Raw genomic sequence first — 21,049 nt, 5'->3', positions numbered from 1 at the left:
CCACCACAGTCTGACTCTACAACCCCTGCCTTTAATTACTTTTCTCCACCACTTAAGACAAAATTTATATTCTGGTGAGAGGGACAGAAACAAAAAAGCAAGAAATCATTAAACATCCTACAAAGATCATTATACATTTTACAAAGAGATTTAACTAGCTTTATAGGATAGATAGTGACTGAGTAGTTGCTTTGGGTGATCAGAGAAAACTTCTCTGAGGAAGTGGTATTTAGGCTTAGGTCCGGGGTTTAATCAGAAACTAGCCACTAAAAGACTTAGGGGAAAAGCATTTCAGGCCCATGGTAGAACTAGTTGCAGGCCATTTGTGGATATCAACTTTTTATAATTGAGAATATAAAGCTAGTTTATCTGGAGAATAGGGAGTGAAGATAAAAAATGGTGGAATCTCAGACCAATTCAAACAGGTATGTAGCACCCAGATCAAGTGGAAATTGGTGGTCCTGTGGAGATTAAATTTTATATTAGGAGCAATGACTTGCCATGAGAGAGTTTTAAGTATGCATTTAGTGTGATATAGTTTACATTATTTAATCATTACCCTGATTTTAGCAGGACCTAGAGATCGGATTTCTTAATGGGTAATGTAAATTAGAAACTTAAGTTAACTTTGGTTTTTAACATGTCTCTCAATCTACCAGTTTATTAATGCAAAAATGGAGCATATAGGGTCATCTCTGCCTTTTTTACTTGGTGACTATAAAGATACTCGGTTTCTCTTCCCAGCTTTGTGAAATGGAGAAATGGATAAGAGTTGTTGATAGGATATATTGAGAGGGGAAGTGAATTCATCCCTTAATTTTGTCAACATTCACTAGTTACTTACTGAGCACTGTACTAAGTGCTGGAGGAAATGGAGCCAGCCCTAAGGAAAACATGGCACATGCCCACAGGGGGATGGAAGTGGGCTGTTGAATGGTCAGTAAAACGGTAACCAAGTATTGATATTGTAATCACTCACTGTATTCACCAGCTGAATTAGAGATGAGAGTTTGAGAAACTAATGGAAAGGGATTTAATTGGTTAAATTGAAGAATATAGATGGGCTAGTAATAATCACTTCACAAAGACCAAGCAAAGAGAATAAAATTCCATGGAGAATGACATTACGCTATATGTGGTCCATAGATGTATCTAGTCAACAGAGCAATATAAAACAACAAAAAGAAGAGGATTTAGGAGGTAAGTTGGAGAATGGTAGAAGAAAGTATCTAAAACAGTGCCATTTAGAAAATTACTTCAAAAAGATGAAATGCACGAATGATTATATTAAAATGGCAATTTGTTTAAAGCTTAAACTTTGTGGAAATTTTTCTCTTTGTTGATTCTCTCTAGCTGGCTAGGCTCTGCACTCCTTCAATACAGAGAACACTGTCATGGAAAGTAACATTGCATTGCTCTTAGGAGGATGTGGCATTAAGCAAAAACAACGATAAAAACCTGGATTCAAACTCTGACTATAGAATTTATTAGTTTTTTATTGTGAACTTGAATAAAGTAATCAGCAACAGAGTGACCCCCTTTCCAAAAGAAAGACAAAATGTTAGAACTAGAAGGAAACTTGATTATGTAACTCAAAACACTTATTTTACTGATAAGGAAGTGCAAATTCAAAGTTGGTAAGTTATTTGACTAAGTTCCCATAAATTGCTACTGTTCAGAGCTCCACAGTTATAACCATGCTGAGAACATCATTCCCTTTTAGAGCAGAGATGGCAACCTTAAATTGTACCTGGAGTGCTTAGTAAACTTTGAAGTATCTCAATAAAAATTAAGGCATATCCACTGAAAAATCCCAATGGTTGCATCTGATCAGTTTTCTTTTCAGTTTCTAGGTTTGCCAGTTCTTGAGTGCAACTTTCTTCAACTCCCTGCTTGAAATATATCTTATTTGTGACTTCTTTCAACAGCCCTGCAAACTTTTAAGCACACTCTACTTAATTTCTGCCTGTATTTCCCATTTTTCTCTGCCATTCGTTATGGGTCCAACTAGACATGGGAAAAATTTCTCAAATAAAAGAAGCTGTAATATCAAAGAAAGTTAAGGTATGGGGAGAACTACAGCAGACAAATGACAATAATAGACAGTAAAGTGCCTTGTATCTTTTTCTACACATGACTAGTGTTACAGGTATCCTAACATATTTATTTATATATAGATATAGTTATACCTATAGCTATATTTATATAAATGTATATAGATATACCATAGCTATATGTGGATAGATAGACCTATATTATATCTGTAGCTATATCTATATAGATTTATATAGATATATAGAGGTAGCTACATCTATACCTCCAGTTAGGCAACTGCCAAGTATCTATAGAATCCTAAGTGGGATAATCCAGTGATCTACAACACAATGTCCATCTCAATCTGCTTGATTTGAATACCCTTCATAACTGTTTGCTTCAGAAGAGAACTTGTGGGCTTCCCTGGTGGTGCAGTGGTTGAGAGTCCGCCTGCCGATGCAGGGGACACGGGTTCCTGCCCTGGTCTGGGAAGATCCCACATGCCGCGGGGCGGCTGGGCCCATGAGCCATGGCCACTGAGCCTGCACGTCTGGAGCCTGTGCTCTGCAACGGGAGAGGCCACAACAGTGAGAGGCCCGTGTACTGCAAAAAAAAAAAAAAAAGAAAAGAACTTGTGTTTAAATGGGAGCAGTTGCAAGTGATAAACTGGAGTCAACATTTGGAATTTTCTGATGTTCAACATAAATACTTTCTTCACATTCCAGTGATGTTTGCTGGAACATCAGTATGCAGTAAAGTATACTATAAATGGGAAAACAGCATTTTTCCTGCTCTATGGCAAAGCCCCAAATATATTGACCTTGTTTTTGTCATATAAGGCTTTAGTGCCAAAACACTAAGTCTATTAAAGATACTTGCTATATACATACAGTGCTTTGAACCCTTTTTAAATTTGCTCGTCACTGACTTAATGCATAATAACTAGCCGATTAAAATGATTTTAGAATTGGCATATAAATATGTGGCCATTATAGCCATCTTTTCAAGAGTGGGAAAACTCCTGCTGAAGCTACAGCTGGAAAATAATTTGCTGAAAAATCAGCTGAAGCGGGAGGTTCCAGCTCATTGAAACTCAATTTATTATATGCTCAAATGAGTCCTGGAACAGTGGAATATGTAGGCAGTACAACTAGACAAGGTGAATTCCGTGCTGATAACAAATGTGTAAAACTCCAGTACCTATTGGAGAAGTGATAGCAGCCAAAATTCTATACTTGCCAACTAGTAGAAAACGTGAACATGCTGTTAGATAATTAACATTTTCCTTATCATGCAGGACTGGGTAGTGAATATGTAACCCAACTTTTTTTCCCCCTCTGGATAAGTTGCAACTTGAAAAAGCATATAATTAAAGCAAAGCACAGTTTTCTGAGAAACTTTGTGATATGTGCTGTAAAGTTGTGATCTTTTAGCTTGTGGTTTGGGTGTTTGATCCTCCTTTGTTCAAAGTATAGGTGACTACATTTTTAAGATGACAGATACGTAATCATGGATCTCAATTAATAAGATCAAATGGGTGGTAGCTTAGACATCTTATCTTCTCACAATTCTGTTAAACTTGAAACTAAGTAGTATTGAAGATTTGCTATGCTGATACTGCAACCCATTTGCCATCTTACTATTTATATGTATAGATAACCCTTGAATGGGAACTCTCAAAGCCACACAATGTAATGTAGAATTCAAAATGGTCAATGATACCAGTTATTAATATTATGACATTTTGAGCATTCATGTGCTTTTAGATGAAATGTGTTTATAATTGGTTTGAATTTCTAGTATTTTTATGCTAAAATAAAATTTAACTATTACCTGATGATGCTTAAACTACTGATAGAGTCATGTGGTCCAAACCTTTCTATATATTACAAGTAGACTTAATATTTGCCACACATGTTGTGATAACTGAGAATATATTTGCAAACAGGAATTTTATTTTACCTTTCTCTTTAACCCAGATGATATCTCATTTCAAAGACAATTCTTTGCATTCCAAAAAGTGGCCTTATGATGTTACTTTGTTTTGTCCTTGTGCAAAGGGTTTAGCACAAACTAAATTCCAAATTGGTGTTCAGTATATATTTCTTGGAAACAATTGAATTTGCACTTATTTTCTTTGAATCAGTTTAATCAAGACTGAAAGACCTCAATGGTTAGACCCTGTTATTTATTCTCTTTTCCTTTTTTTTTTTTTTCCTTCTTCTCTCTAAACTTAAACACATAACCGAGGAAATCATCATGATAACTAACTATCCACCATGACCATGAGTTCAACCATTGATATGATCAGTTGCTTCCACGGTGATGGTGATGATGATTGAATTTGTCCTTACTTATACTTTTAGAAAGTGAAGGTAGGGATGTTAAATAGCTAGGCAAACATATAGACCATAGGATAATAAATTGTAACTCTACAGCATATATCATATGGGATAACTCATATTTAAAGTTTTATCAGAAAATTGTTTTATCATTATAATCATCATCATCATTGCCATCATCTTCCTCATCCTCTTTATAACTTATTGAGTGTCTACCGTAGACCTGATCTTCTGCCAAGAGTCTTCTGTACATTATCTTTTGCTAAATCTAGCCCCTCTCAATTCACCTAACTCCCTTCCTTCCTCACTTAACCTTGAGAATGCTATACCCATAGTATGCATTGTTCCTCTCTTGTGTATCACCCTACTCTTCCTTTGATAAGCTTTAATAATACTTCATAACTTGTCCTTTAAATTTATATCATTAAGGACATTTTCTACATTTATTAAAAATTGAGATTCCCTGCACTTCTCTTTATAATTAATCATATAATTATTTTATTAATGCCTATTTCCTCCATGGGAATGTAGCTCCATGAGGGTAGGGACTCTATCTAACTATGTACTTATGTATCTCCCTTGACTAGATAGTACAAGGCATATAGTTTAATAATCATCTTAAATATATAAATGATCTCATTTAGTCACCTCATTTAATCTTTCCAGCAACTCTATCTGTTAAGTATGGTTATATCTAGTTTACAGATAAGGAAGTAGACAGACAGGCTACATAAATTGACTGTAGTCTACTTTATAAGCAGTAAGTCCAGGATTCTAATGTTAGTTTTTTGGCTCCAAATTCCAAGATCCTTAACCTTAGATTATTGTTATTGAATGTTAGGTAAGATATTTATTCAGCTGACATATAATGAATATCAGACACTATATGCTAAGTGGCAGGGATTGAAAGATAGCTAAGACTTAATCCTTGCTTTCAAGTAGTGCAGAGTCAAATGGATAAAATAGAAAAGCCTAAACATTTTCCTAAAGAGAAATAATCCAAATTTTGATTCAAATTCCAAAGCTATTTTCTCTTGCATCATATAAGATGAAATTCATCTTCAGAGGATCTCTGGAAGACTGGAGTCATCAAAAAACAAGAGATGTTGTCAGTTTTTATCCTAAATAAGAAAAGTCAGAGATGTGTGAAAAAGAGGATTTTAATCACAATAATACATGATTAGGAAGTAGACACCTTTTTATTTCATAATGATAACCAGAGATAGCATTTCACTGAGGGGTGCAGCTTTCAGCATATGTATTTGTAGTACCTTGTCCAGGATGGAATTTGTCAACTCAAGAATACAAAGTCAGGGCTTCCCTGGTGGCACGGTGGTTGAGAGTCCACCTGCCGATGCAGGGGACATGGGTTCGTGCCCCGGTCCGGGAGGATCCCACATGCGGTGGAGCGGCTGGGCCCGTGAGCCATGGCCGCTGAGCCTGCGCCTCCGGAGCCTGTGCTCCGCAATGGGAAAGGCCACAACAGTGAGAGGCCCGTGTACCGCAAAAAAAAAAAAAAAAAAAAAAGACTAAGTCAATTTAAAATTAGCTTCTAAAGTTTAGGGGTGATTATTAAATTCACAATAGTATGCCTCATTACCATTTTATAATCTCTCACTAACAATAATGATAATTAAAGATACTGAAAGATTGCTAATAGTTTTCTTTAATTCACATTGTGTCTTTATGTTACAAAGTAGTTTTTTTAGTTGAAAAATAGGAAGGGAGCCACAAGAATGTTAAGTATCATGAATAAGATGGTATTCACAGTTCGTGTCTAAGCTCACTCTAACCTTTAGAGCTCCCACCTTACAGCCTGCTTCCTCTCAACATTACAGCAAAATTCCAGAAAGTCCAGAATCTATTATTTTTTAAATCACAAAGTATTAGTTAATATTCTTCTTTCAATATTAAAAAATAGGGTAAAAAGTGAAATACCCTCTTCACCCCACGTCACCATAAATTGTATTTCCTTTCACAAGCATTAGATTTATTTTCTTTTGTATTTCTTTACATTTTTTATGTAAAAACACTTTATTTTTTTCTTTATTTTTTTATTGGAGTATAATTGCTTTTCAATGGTGTGTTAGTTTCTGCTGTACAACAAAGTGAATCAGCTTTATATATACATATATCCCCTCCCTCTTGAGCCTCCCTCCCACCCCACCCCCATCCCACCCCTGTAGGTCATCATAGAACACTGAGTTGAGCTCCCTGGCTATACAGCAGGTTCCCACTAACTGTCTATTTTACACACTTTTTTCCACAATGTATTTAAAGAGATATGCTTTCAGAAATGTAGTTTGGAGTTTTGTGTGTGTGTTTGTGTGAATCTATGTTTTTACATAAATGTTCTTGAGTAATAGTTTTGCACCTTTTTTTTTCAGTTTAAATTATCTTGTGGAGAAATTCTATAGATGGATAGATAGATAGACAAATAGATAATGTATACATCTGTTTCAAACCTATGAATACTATTCTGCATTGCAGACATTTTGTTAAAGCATTTGTTAAAGCATTATTCTATTTATGGAATTTAGAATACTTCCTTTAATAATAACAGTGAATATCTTTCTACCTGCCTAAATGATAAGATTCTGTATTAGGAATTTACAAGGAGAATTGCGAGTAAAAGAGAATACACTTTAAAAAGTTTGATAGATAACTAAAAATTGGTTTCTAGGTATACATGATAATTTATTTCCTTACATGTTTGTCAGCATTAGATATTTTCACTCTTTCAGATATTTCATTGTTTTAATTTGCATTTTTTCAGATTACTTATTAGTCATTTGTATTTCTCCTTTTATAAATTTCTTGTTCATATACATTTCCATATTTTTTATTAGCTCCATTGTCTTCTATTGAATTTTAGGAGTTCTTTATATATTCTAGATATATGTATGCGAGAGAGAAAGAGAGAAATTAATACATATATAAGAGAGAGAGAGAGAAATTTTGCAAATATTTTGTTTTATGTACTTACTTTCATTAACCTGGTGCCACATTGCTCAGTGGAGGGCTGGTAAATTTTACAGTAGTAATATTATTTATCAGATATTGAATATTATAAGAATAGCAGATGCTGAACTGTATTTTTATATCTGTCACCATTTTTTTATTAAATCCTTCCAGATAGGAACTGATGTTTATACTTTATAATCATGAAAACTGAAGCTCAGTGAGATGATATGATTTTTCTAAGGTTAAACACTAGAAAATAAAGGAGTCAGCATTTCAATCAGGTTATACTGGTTCTCCTGATTACATTGTGCTACTGATATCTGTGTAGATCATGATATTAGCGGTATCTATTTATCTGTGTTGGTATCCATATCAACAGGTAGAGCTCTTGTTATATCAGTATTATGTAAATCTATACTATGAATTAATTATAAGCATTAGGTGTTCTCCTAAAATACTTTATTCCTGTTTGGAGTAATGTAAAATATTGTGTCCTTGAAATTTTTAAGTTAGCATGGGAAATGTTGTATTTTACCTCACTAAATGTGTCAGAGTATCAACCAGTTTTCATTAAATAGTAGCCAATTTAAGAAGTAGATATTCTTAAGGCAAAACAGTTAAATAGGTATTGTTATGTTTGATTATTCTATACTTTGCTTTGTGACCCCTACTTCTCTTAAACTCATACTATTCTACAGCCTGAAACCTTCATACTTTCCCTCCAAACTCATATTAATCCCTTCAACCTCCCCCACAATATACTCTACATGATAGAGTAGGCTTTCACAAATACCTGCTTTCTATGGCATAATACCACAACCCCAGACATGCATGAGTTTAGAACCTTAACAGGTGATCACGGTAAAAGCCAGAGAAATACTGGGTTTGGCTGTTTAGGGTAGCTTAATATTGTGATTCTTTTAATAGAGGTCAGTGGTAAAGGGTATGCTTCTGAAGTTATTCGGGCCATGGTTTGGATTCTGCGTTAGTTTTGTGACCTTGGAAATAGAACTGTATAACATCTCTGCACCTATTTTTATCTATTTAAAGATTGTTGTAATTGATTTTAGTAATTAAGGAAGATAATTTGTATAATATATTACCAGATATACAGAGAACTTCAATCAGTATTGATAATGATTATTGTCAATCATTTGGAAAGTTAGCAAAAATATTCACTGTTCTTCTCCTCTCTACTCCCACGCCTCAAATTTGGTTCCTATCAAAGCATATTCTTGGCCTGAGCTTAGACATTCCTTTCTCAAGAAGTTCTACCCAAGTTCTTCAGACTGTCTCACAAAAAATCTCTCAGTGCCTTGTACATCTCATTTCATTGAACATATCATGTAATTTTCCCTTTAATACCTGAATACTCTCCTATTTCCTTAGACTTTAAATTCCAAGAGGGTGTGGACTTTGTTTTGTTTTGTTTTTAAACTGCTGTATCTCTCATCATGCTAGCATATGTCACAATTTTTGCTGAATTTTAAAAAAGAATGAATCTGTACATGAATAAATGTTTTCTGATATAAATGTGTGTATGTCTGAAAGCGTGGTTGAATGGTCGGCCATATAGTTGGAAGCATGGGTAGATGGATAGGTGAATGCATTTCCACGAAGACTAAAGAATAATGTTAATGTCAGTTACAATGGTGGCAAGCAGAGAATATATTTTTAGATTGGCTTTTTGAAATCATTTAAACTATACTAAATGTCATGCCTTCACAAAGTGCTGACCTCAACTGCCTCAGTGAGTGCAAATCCAAGGAAGTTGGCAACATAGTGAATTTTACTTGGTATGTGGCAGGCTGAGTCTAGAGACTAAATAATATGTCACAATATGCTTAAGTTTTCCTCCCAACACATTAAGAAAACACTTGCATAAACACAGGTCCATCTCCACCTTCTGTGTTCACTTAGCATATGGTTAAAATATGAGATATTTTATTTCATATACTGTACATTTCATTATTCTGTATTACAGAATCACTGGATTCTTTCGAGGTGATTCATTATGCAATTTAATCTAATAGTGAAAATCCCAATACAATACAGAGCGACCTACAAACTTGCAATGAATTTTAAGCCATACATCTTGCTTAATGTGTGTGCTTATTTACCCAGCACATTGAAATGAAGTTTATCAGGTATTTGATTGTTAGGAAAACTGTAAATAGTCCACACGTGTTCTGCATATTTTCAGATATTAAAACTATTGTTCAGCTTGATTTGATATCATTGAGATTTGACAATGGGCCATATCCACATCAGACTAGCACAGTAGATATAAGAGTGATGGGAAATGTTGTCTGCCACAGCTGTGGTACTGACCCCTCTTTGCTAACCTTAAGAAGACTGCAAGGTAAACTTTTTTTCCCCAAACTGACCTTTCCCATATTAATTACTCACATCCAATCTTGATTATGTTTCATCTGTCATTCTCCAGTATTAATTCCCTGTAAAACATGGTTGAATGCGTGTGAACTTGTCAGCCTCGTTTTGTAAAATTAATTAATGGTGATTGGATATATGAATTTTAACAATTTAGAATATGTTTACTGATGTACAATATATTTTATAACATATAATTGTTTTCTTTGAAAAATGTTTTATATTTCTCTCAAGAGAAGGTTCCAAATTATATATACACCCAGGCAGCATCTATCTATATATCTACATATAGATATAGATATGTATGTACATCATAAGTAATATGTACTATAGATATAAAGGAATAAATCTGAAATATAGAAAATAAACACTTGTTTCAACCAAAGTACTACAGGGAAGATTTTATATTATTTATTTTTAAGGATAAATCAGGTTCCAATTAAATGTCAAACATAATTTTGTATTCAAAATTTAATATATGTGATTGTCCTTAGAGAAAAGCTTAGAACACGTCTTCTCATAATAGTGAACTATAAGGTTATAGCTCACTTTTTGGCAGAGTGCCACCCCATAAACTGTTTGGTAAAGCTACTAAAAACTTCAATCTGAAATACATTTATCTAAGTTAGGAGTTTGAATTCTCTATATAAAAAATGAAATGCCCTGGCGTCTCTTAGTTCTTAAAAAAGAGAGCAGATTCTAAATTCTGTTTATTTCCACATTTCTTCCTTTAACTGGTGCAGACATAAGTGCAAAATGAATGTTGACATATTTGTTTAGCATCCCTGAACGGATTAAACTGCTTTAGAAGTTCTTCTGTAATCAGGCTTGAAAAATAGAAACTAGCATTCACATCCCTGGATAGATTAAATTGTTTCAAAAGTTTCTCATTAATCAGACATGAAAAATATAAAAGTAGCAGTAGTCCTTTGAAAAGTACTTGAACTTTTCCTTGCAACAAACTGTTTTACAGTTTCACAGCATAATGCCATTTTTGATCATACACATACTAAATTATAAGAATATATCTTGTCTGTGTTCTCTGTAGGTGAGCTGCTAAGCAGGAATGAATACTGTCCTTTGGGAAGTACAGTGTGTGTATCTAAAGAACACTAGGCCTGACTGTAGAGCTGTTAATTACGATGTGTCTTTGGACAAATAAAATGGAAAGAAAATATAATTTTTAAAAATTTGAACTTTTTTCTAGGAGAATTGAAAATATTTGTTATTCTTCATAATGATTCTGTAAGTTTAACAGTGTTATACCCACTTTAGAGATGAGGAAACTGAATTTCAAAGATATGAATTGACTTGTCTCATATAATATAGCTGTTAAATAGTAGAGACAATATGTGATATTAGACCTATCTCACCCCAAAGTTCCTGTTCCTCCCATTCTGTGCTGTTTCTCTGATACTAGTTTTTTTCCTTTGTGAAATGAAGGGATTAGGTTATATTATTAGTACTCTGTCTCTCAAATTCTCTAAATTCTTGCTGAACAAGCATTGAAACTTGGGATAAGGAAAGATTCATTTATTATAGAAATGATATCATTCTAACATTGTGAGTTCTTAACTTCATTTTTATTACTCAGCCAATGAGTATCAATGACTCAAGCTTTGTTAGGCACCATGCAGGCAATAAAGACATATGAACCACTACGTTTTTATTTCATTTGATAAATTTACCCATAGGTTTGAAGGTAGTTAACAATGAATCACCAGTAGTTACATTAATTTTCTTAATAGTCTTGCCATTCATACGTTATTCTGTTTTAAAATTGTATGGCATTGAGCTGTTTCAGTTGCCAAATAGTGACCAGGAAGGACAGGTCATATTCTCTGTTTTTAGGGAATGTTTTGAAATTTAAAATCTATATAAATAAATTTTAATTTCTATTTTTTCCTCACATGCAAAAATCATTAAATTCATTTCATTCATTTTGAAGGGTATATTTAGTATGGCTTATACACAACTTTGAGCTTTGTTTCAAATAGGCAGTTGTACTATAGAGCAGCTTGCGTAGTCAAAGAAGAGGTCAAAATTTTAGTCAAGTGTCTCATGACACAAAGGATGCCAATATTGTTAGGATATCCTAGGCATATTTCTGATTTCAACCATGATGGAGTAATCTGTATCTGACTTGCCTCCATACACACTATAGAATTGTGTAAGATATATGAGGCTACTATATTCAGACACTGGATAATAGGCAGTACCTGGACAAGGTCTGTGAGAAAAGATAAATGTAAAAGATATATTCAACTTCCATTCCAGATTTTTACATGGAGATACTTTCTAAAATGTGACCCAAGGGAATGGAGCTCAAATAGAAACGAGGGATCTCACTGACTGGAGAAAATAGAAATCAGTTTGGGGTTGCTGAGGGGTGCTGGAATTTGTGGATCAGGGTCTTAGGGACAAGAGATCTGTGCAGAGAAGGAGTCTTAGAAATCTGTATAAGTTTCCACTTGAATATTTAGCCAAATATTAATATGTGCATGTGGTAAAACACTGCAATATTTGGCAGAGAACAGCTGTTGAAGGTCTGTGAGCTGAAAACAAAAATATTCAGAAATTACACAGTGATGGGACACACTGGTGATCATATAGTCAATAGTGGAGAAAGCTTTCTGAACTCACCAAGTATTCTGTTGATTCCTCAGGAAACCCACACTTTGCAGTAAGTTTATTTTAACCTCATTCTAACAAAGCTTAAAACAAAGCTTCAGTGGGATAAAATTGTACAACTGTTAAAAAAAAAAAACACAATTTAGACTCTAAAAGTAGTGTCCACAATATTAAGAATACCTCTAAAATGAGTAACCATTCCCTCTTCACCCTCACTAAAAAGTAAGATGAACCATAAATAAGAGAAAAAAATGGTTAGTAGAATACTACCAGAGACTCCATGTATATTGGAATTAGCAGACAAAAACTTTAAAAAAGCTATTATGGAAATTTTCATTGTTTTAGTGAAAATATGTACAAAATGAATGACAAATGGAGAAATTCAACTGAGAAATTTTTTAAAATATGAAACTGTAGCAAATGGGCATTCAAGAAATAAAATTTTTCTGTACAGGTAAGCTGTATACTAGAAAATAGAGAAGAAAAAATTCAATAGACTTAAAAGGCATATCAGAAGAAATGAAACAAACTAAAGCACATTAAAAAAAAAAAAACTAGATAAAACAAACGTGTTAGTGACTTGTGGGAAAAGAAATGTCATGTTGTCTAATGTATATGTAATCAAAGAAACAGAAGAAAGGAGAGGGATCTTCCAAATCTGACGAAATATAAAACTCACAGATCAAAGGAAAACTTACACAGAGTCGAGTCTTGAAAATCAGAGACAAGGGGAGAATATTATAAGTGGCCAGAGATTATAAGAAGCTTTATATATCAGAGAACAATGAAAAACTGCTGACTTCTTATCAGATACAATGTAAGTCAGTAGATAAAAGAATTATATTTTTAAAGGACCGAAGAAAAAAAAGCCACACAGAAATCTAATCCTATGGATTATATCTTTTAAAGATAGTGGTAAAACAAAGACATTTTAATATAAGCTAAAGCTGAGAAAACTTGTTACAAGCAGAATTTCATTAAGGGAATATTAAAGGATGTTCGTTCCTCAAGGTGAGTGAAGATAATATCAGAAGGAATCTAAGATTTACATGAAGGGATGAAAACTAGAGGAAACAGGTAATATGTAAGTTAATAAAAATAATTTATTGGATTGGCCAAAAAGTTCATTCGGGTTTTTCATACCATCTCACAGAAAGACCAGAACAGACATTTTAGCCAACCCAATATTTAAAAAATTAACACCCAATATAACAGCAATATGTTTTGGATGTAAAATATGTGTAAAATAAACATATACAACAATATCACAAAACTCTGGAGGGTGATAAATGAAATTGTTGTAAGCTTCTAAGATTACATGTGAAATTGTAAATATTATTTAAGGTATTCTTTAATCCTTCCACAAATCACAAAGGTTATGAAAAAAGAGATATACCTAATGAGTCAATAGAGGAGATAAAAGCTGAACACCAAACAATACTTTACTAATCAAAAGAAGACAGGAAAGGAAGGAAAAAAGAGAACTGAAAAGAAGAAAAATGGAGAAAATATAACATGGTAGACTTAAAATCAACCATTTCAATAATTGTATTCAATGCTAGTTGACAAAGCCTTCAAAGCAGTAATTGTCATATTAAATGAAAGCAATCAAGACCCAAATATATTCTGTTTACAAGAGAAGAAATTTAAATTTAAGCAGACAGACTAGAAGTAAAAGGATGAAAACAAAATATTCTATGTGAAGACTAAATCATAATAAAACTGAAGTGGATATATTATTATCAGAAAAATTAAACCTCAAGACAATGCATTTTACTAGCAAAATAGAGGAATATTTATTCAGGATTAAACCTTCAATAAATCAAGAAGATATAGCAACCCTAAATATGTATGTACCTAATAAAAGAGCATTAGAATACATAAAAACAGAAACTGACAGAACCCAAGGACAAATTTACACTCAGATATAGATACTTATCTCTTTAACAGAAGTGGGTAAAGCAAGGTGACAGAAAATCAGTAAGGATAGATTTAAACAACCAACTTGATAGATTATCAGCCACTTAAGCTAATTGACATTCGTAGGAGTCCAACCAGTATCAACAAAATACACATTTTTTTGAAATGCACTTTATATTTTTCATGAAATAGATCATACTCTATGCCATACATTTTTCAGTAAATTTCAAAGGATTTAATTCATCCAGAGTAGGTTCACTGATTAAAATAGAATTATATTAAAAACCAATATCAGAACAAAATTTGCAAACTTCCTAAAATTTAGAAATTAAACTACATATTCCTAATATTATTAAGTTACCTTTGGGTCAATGAAGTCAGAAAAAGAAGTATATAATCATTAAAATGGAAACCATAAAAGATATATCAAAATTCATGGAATGCGTCAAAAGCAGTGCTCAGAGAAGAATTTATGCTTGAAGTGATTTTATTAGAAAAGAAGAAAGTATAAAATTAATGATCTAAAATTCTGCCTTAAGAAAGCAGAAACATAAGAATAAATGCAATATAAGCAAAGAAATAAAGATAAGAGTGCAATCATATAAAATGTAGAAACCATTGGGAAATGAGGAAAATTTAAAATTTGACATTTTAAAAATATTAAAACTTTGACAGACTGCCCTGCTAATAATAGTGAAAAAAACAGAAAACAAGTGGAGTCAATGATAATGTTCATTAAATATCCTATTATTACTAAAAGAAAATAAGCAAACTTATAAATAATTTTATACAGATACCTTCTACAATTTTTATTATGTTAACAATTAAAATGAAAGATACATATTACCAAATTTGAAGCTGGAAGAAACAAAGACTCTGAGTAGCCTTATTTCTATTAAAGAAACTAGATTTGTATTTGTAATTAAGAACTTTCCCACAAAGAGAGGGTCAGTCCCAGACATATTTAAGAAATAAGTAATACCAGTCCTCCATAAATTCTTTCAGAAAATAAAGAGAGGGAACACATTCCACCTTAGCATAACTGTGATACCAAAATCAGACAAGAACATTACAAAAATTAAAAAAAAATAAATTACAAGGAATATCCCTCATGACTATTCATGTAGAAGTTCATGACAAATCATTAGCAACTTGAATACAGTAATATATGTATGAAGCATGGTACACCATGGCCAGTTTGTTTTAATTCCAGGAATGCTAGTTGGTTCAACATTTGAAAATCAGTCACCAGACTAACAGAATGAAAAGTAAAATCCATAAGGTCAATTCAATAAATGCAGAAAAAACATTTGATAAAAATTTACCTGTTCAGAATAAAAGTATCCAGAAAACTAGGAATAAAGGGGACTTTCTTATTCAGAAAAAGAACATCTTAGAAAATATTGCAGCCAAAAAAATATTTAATGATGAATGAGTGAATACTTTTTTTTCTAACATTAGACACAAGGCAAATGTAACTTCTCTTACCAGTTCTTTCAACATTATATAGTGGGACCTACCCATAAGTAAAACAAAACACAAATCTTCAGAGGGAGAAGTAAGACTTTTCATTTACATAAAACATGAATATAAAAAGTCCTAATGCAACTACCAAAAATATACTAGGGCTAATATATTTAGGAAGTTCACAGGATGAAAATATACATAAATATTACTGAGAGAAATTAAGGCATATCTAAATAAATAAATTAATTGTATTTATTGGATTGATTAAATTAATTGTTTGGAACGCTTACTGTAAATAAGCTTTCAGTTATCCCCAAATTGATGTATAGATAAAATGACACCTCAATCCAAATGCCATCAGGTTTTAAATTTGTTTTTGGTAAAATTAAAAAGATAATTCTAAAATTTATATAGAAATACAGAGGACCTTGAGTAGTCAAGCACTCTTTAAAAGGAAAAAATACTCCAATGAAGATGTAAAAAAAAAAAAATTGGAATACCTTTACTACCTGATTCAAACTTACTATAAAGCTACATTAATCAAGCTAGTGTGGTATTGACATAAGGTTAGATAATTAGGCCAATAAAACAAAATAGAGTCCTGAAGTAAAACCAGTCATACATGTTCAGTATATTTTCAACAAGCCATCAAAGAAATGAAATGTGTGAAAAGCAAGTCTTTTCAACCAGTGCTTAAGAAGCAATTCAAAGTCTATATAAAGAAATATGACCCCTGGAGAGGACCTTCAAGATGACGGAGGAGGGGCTTTCCTGGTGGCGCAGTGGTTGAGAGTCCGCCTGCCGATGCAGGGGACATGGGTTTGTGCCCCGGTCCGGGAAGATCCCACATGCCACAGAGTGGCTGGGCCCGTGAGCCATGGCTGCTGAGCCTGCATGTCTGGAGCCTGTGCTCCGCAACAGGAGAGGCCACAACAGTGAGAGGCCCGCGTACCGCAAAAAAAAAAAAAAAAAAAAAAAAGATGATGGAGGAATAAGACATGGAGATGACCTTCCTCCCCAGAAATACATCAAAAATACATCTACATGTGGAACAACCCCTACAGAACAAGTACTGAATGCTGGCAGAAGATCTCAGACTTCCCAAAAGGCAAGAAGCTCCCCACATACCTGGCCGTGTGGCTTACAGGGTCTTTGTGCTCTGGCTGGGTGTCAGGCCTGAGCCTTGGAGGTGGGAGAGCCAAGTTCAGGACATGGGACCACCAGAGACTTCCCGGCCCCACATATCAGTCGGCAAGAGCTCTCCCAGTCATGTCTGTCTCAACGCTAAGAGCCAGCTCCACTCAACAACCAGCAAGCTCCAGTGCTGGACACCCCATGCCAAACAACTACCAAGACAGGAACACTACCCCACACATTAGCAGAGAGGCTGCCTAAAATCATAGTAAGTTCACAGACACCCCAAAACACACCACCAGACTCAGTCCTGCCCACCAGAAAGACAAGATCCAGCCTCATCCACCAGAACACAGGCACGAGTCTCCTCCACCTGGAGGCCTACACAACCCACTGAACCAACCTTACCCACTGGAGGCAGACACCAAAAACAACAGGAAATATGAACCTGCAGCCTGCAAAAAGGAGACACCAAACACGGTATGTTAAGCAAAATGAGAAGACAGAGAAATACACAGCAGATTAAAGAACAAGGTAAAACCCCACCAGACCAAAAAAATGAAGGGGAAATAGGCAGTCTACCTGAAAAGTAATTCAGAGTAATGATAGTAAAGATGATACAAAATCTTGGAAATAGAATGGAGAAAATACAAGAAATGTTCAACAAGGACCTAAAAGAACTAAAGAGCAAACAAACAATGATGAACAGCACAATAAATGAAATTAAAAATTCTCTAGAAGGAATCAATAGCAGAATAACTGAGGCAGAAGAATGGATAAGTGACCTGGAAGATAAAATAGTGGGAACAACTACCACAGAACAGAATAAAGAAAAATGAATGAAAACAATGGAGGACAGTCTCAGAGAATTCTGGGACAACATTAAAGGCACCAACATTCGAATTAGAGGGGTCCCAGAAGAAGAAGAGAAAAAGAAAGGGACTGAGAAAATATTTGAAGAGATTATAGTTGAAAACTTCCTTAATATGGGAAAGGAAATAATCAAGTCCAGGAAGTGCAGAGAGTCCCATAGAGGATAAATCCAAGGAGAAACACGCTGAAACACATATTAATCAAACTATCAAAAATTAAATACAAAGAAAAAATAGTAAAAACAGCAAGGGAAAAGTAACAAATAACATACAAGCGTATCCCCATAAGGTTAACAGCTGATCTTTCAGCAGAAACTCTGCAAGCCAGAAGGGAGTGGCAGGACATATTTAAAGTGATGAAAGGGAAAAACCTGCAACCAAGATTACTCTACCCAGTAAGGATCTCATTCACATTCGACAGAGAAATTAAAGCTTTACAGACAAGCAAAAGCTGAGAGAATTCAGCACCACCAAGCCAACTTTACAACAAATGCTAAAGGAACTTCTCTAAGCAGGAAAGAGAAGAGAAGGAAAAGACCTACAAAAACAAAAACAAAATCAAAACAATTAAGAAAATGGTAATAGGAACATACGTATCGATAATTACCTTAAATTCTAAAACCAAAAGTCATAGACTGGCTGAATGGATACAAAACCAAGACCCATATATATGCTGTCTAGAAGAGACCCACTTCAGACCTAGGGACACATACAGACTGAAAGTGAGGGGGGGATGGAAAAAGATACTCCATGCAAATGGAAATCAAAAGAAAGCTGGAGTAGCACTACACATATCAGACAAAATAGACTTTAAAAATAAAGACTATTACAAGAGACAAAGAAAGACACTACATTATGATCAAAGGATCAGTCCAGGAAGGAGATATAACAATTGCAAATATTTATGCACCAAACATAGGAGCACTTCAATACATAAGACAAATACTAACAGCCGTAAAAGGGGAAACCAACAGTAACGCAATCATAGTAGGGGACTTTGTAACACCCCACTTTCACCAATGGACAAATCATCCAAAATGAAAATAAATAAGGAAACACAAGCTTTAAATGACACATTAAAAAGGATGGACTTAATCGATATTTATAGGACATTCCATCCAAAAACAACAGAATACACTTTCTTCTCAAGTGCTCATAGAACATTCTCCAGGATAGATCATATCTTGGGTCACAAATCAAGCCTCAGTAAATTTAAGAAAATTGACATCATATCAAGTATCTTTTCCAACCACAACACCATGAGACGTAGATATCAATTACAGGAAAAAAAAAACTGTAAAAAATAAAAACACATGGAGGCTAAACAATACTCTACTAAATAACCAAGAGATCACTGAAGAAATAGAAGAGGAAATCAAAAAATACCTAGAAACAGATGACAATGAAAACAGAATGGCCCAAAACCTATGGGATGCAGCAAAAACAATTCTAAGAGAGAAGTTTACGGGAATACAATCCTACCTCAAGAAATAAGAAAAATAAAAAACCTAATCTTACACCTAAAGCAATTAGAGAAAGAAGAATAACAAAATAAAAAAAAAAAGCAGAAGGAAAGAAGTCATAAAGATTAGATCAGAAATAATGAAAAATAAATGAAGGAAACAATAGCAAAGATCAATAAAACTAAAAGTTGGTTCTTTGAGAAGGTAAACAAAATTGATAAACCATTAGCCATCAAGAAAAAAGGGAGAAGACTCAAATCAACAGAATTAGAAAAGAAAAAGGAGAAGTAACAACTGACACTGCCAAAATACAAAATATCATGAGATTGCTACAAGAAGCTATGTGCCAAGAAAATGGACAACCTGGAAGAAATGGACAAATTCTTAGAAAAGCACCATCTTCTGAGACTGAACCAGAAAGAAACAGAAAATATAAAACAACCAACCAATCACAAGCACTGAAATTGAAACTGTGATTAAAAATCTTCCAACAAACAAAATCCCAGGACCAGTTGGATTCACAGGTGAATTCTATCAAACATTTAGAGAAGAGCTAACACCTGTCCTTCTCAAACTCTTCCAAAATACAGCAGAGGGAGGAACACTCCCAAACTCATTCTATGGGGCCACCATCACCCTGATACCAAAACAAAACAAAGATGTCACAAAAAAGAAAACTACCGTCCAATATCACTGATGAACGTAGACGTGAAAATCCTCAACAAAATACTAACAAACAGAATCCAGCAGCACATCAAGAGGACCATACACCATGAGCAAGTGGGGTTTATCCGAGGAATGCAAGGGTTCTTCAGTATACTCAAATCAATCAATGTGATGCACCATATTAACATATTGAAGGATAAAAACCATATGATAATTTCAATGGATGCAGAAAAAGCTTTTGACCAAATTCAATGCCAATTTATGATAAAAACCCTCCAGAAAATAGGCATAGAGGAACTTACCTCAAAATAATAGAGGCCATATATGACAGACCCACAGCCAACGTCATTCTCAATGGTGAAAAACTGAAACTATTTCCACTAAGATCAGAAACAAGACAAGGTTGCCCACTCTCACCACTATTATTCAACATACTTTTGGAAGTTTTAACTACAGCAATCAGAGAAGAAAAAGAAACAAAAGGAATCCGAATTGGAACAGAACGAGTAAAGCTGTCACTGTTTGCAGATGACCTGATACAATACATAGAGAATCCTAAATATGCTACTAGAAAACTACTAGAGCTAATCAACAAATTTGGTAAAGTAGCAGGATACAAAATTAATCCACAGAAATCTCTTGCATTTCTATACACTAATGATGAGAAATCTGAAAGAGAAATTAAGGAAACACTCCCATTTACCATTGCAACAACAAGAATAAAATACCTAGGAATAAACCTATCTAAGGAGACAAAAGACCTGTATGCAGAAAACTATAAGACACTGATGAAAGAAATTAAAGATGATACAAACAGATGGGAAGTTATACCATGTTCTTAGACTGGAAGAATCAACATTGTGGAAATGACTATTCTACCCAAAACAATCTACAGATTCAATGCAATCCCTCTAAAACTACCAATGGCATTTTTCACAGAACTAGAACAAAAAATTTCACAATTTGTATGGAAACACAAAAGACCCTGAACAGCCAAAGGAATCTTGAAAAAGAAAAACGGAGGTGGAGGAATCAGGCTCCCTGACTTCAGACTATGCTACCAAACTACAGTAATCAAGACAGTACGGTACTGGCACAAAGACAGAAATATGGATCAATGGAACGGGATAGAAGGCCCAGAGATAAACCCGCACATATATGGTCA

Source organism: Leucopleurus acutus (assembly GCF_964270905.1).
Source record: "Leucopleurus acutus genome assembly, chromosome: 3".
Classification (NCBI taxonomy): domain Eukaryota; kingdom Metazoa; phylum Chordata; class Mammalia; order Artiodactyla; family Delphinidae; genus Leucopleurus; species Leucopleurus acutus.
This window is presented reverse-complemented; position numbering follows the sequence as displayed.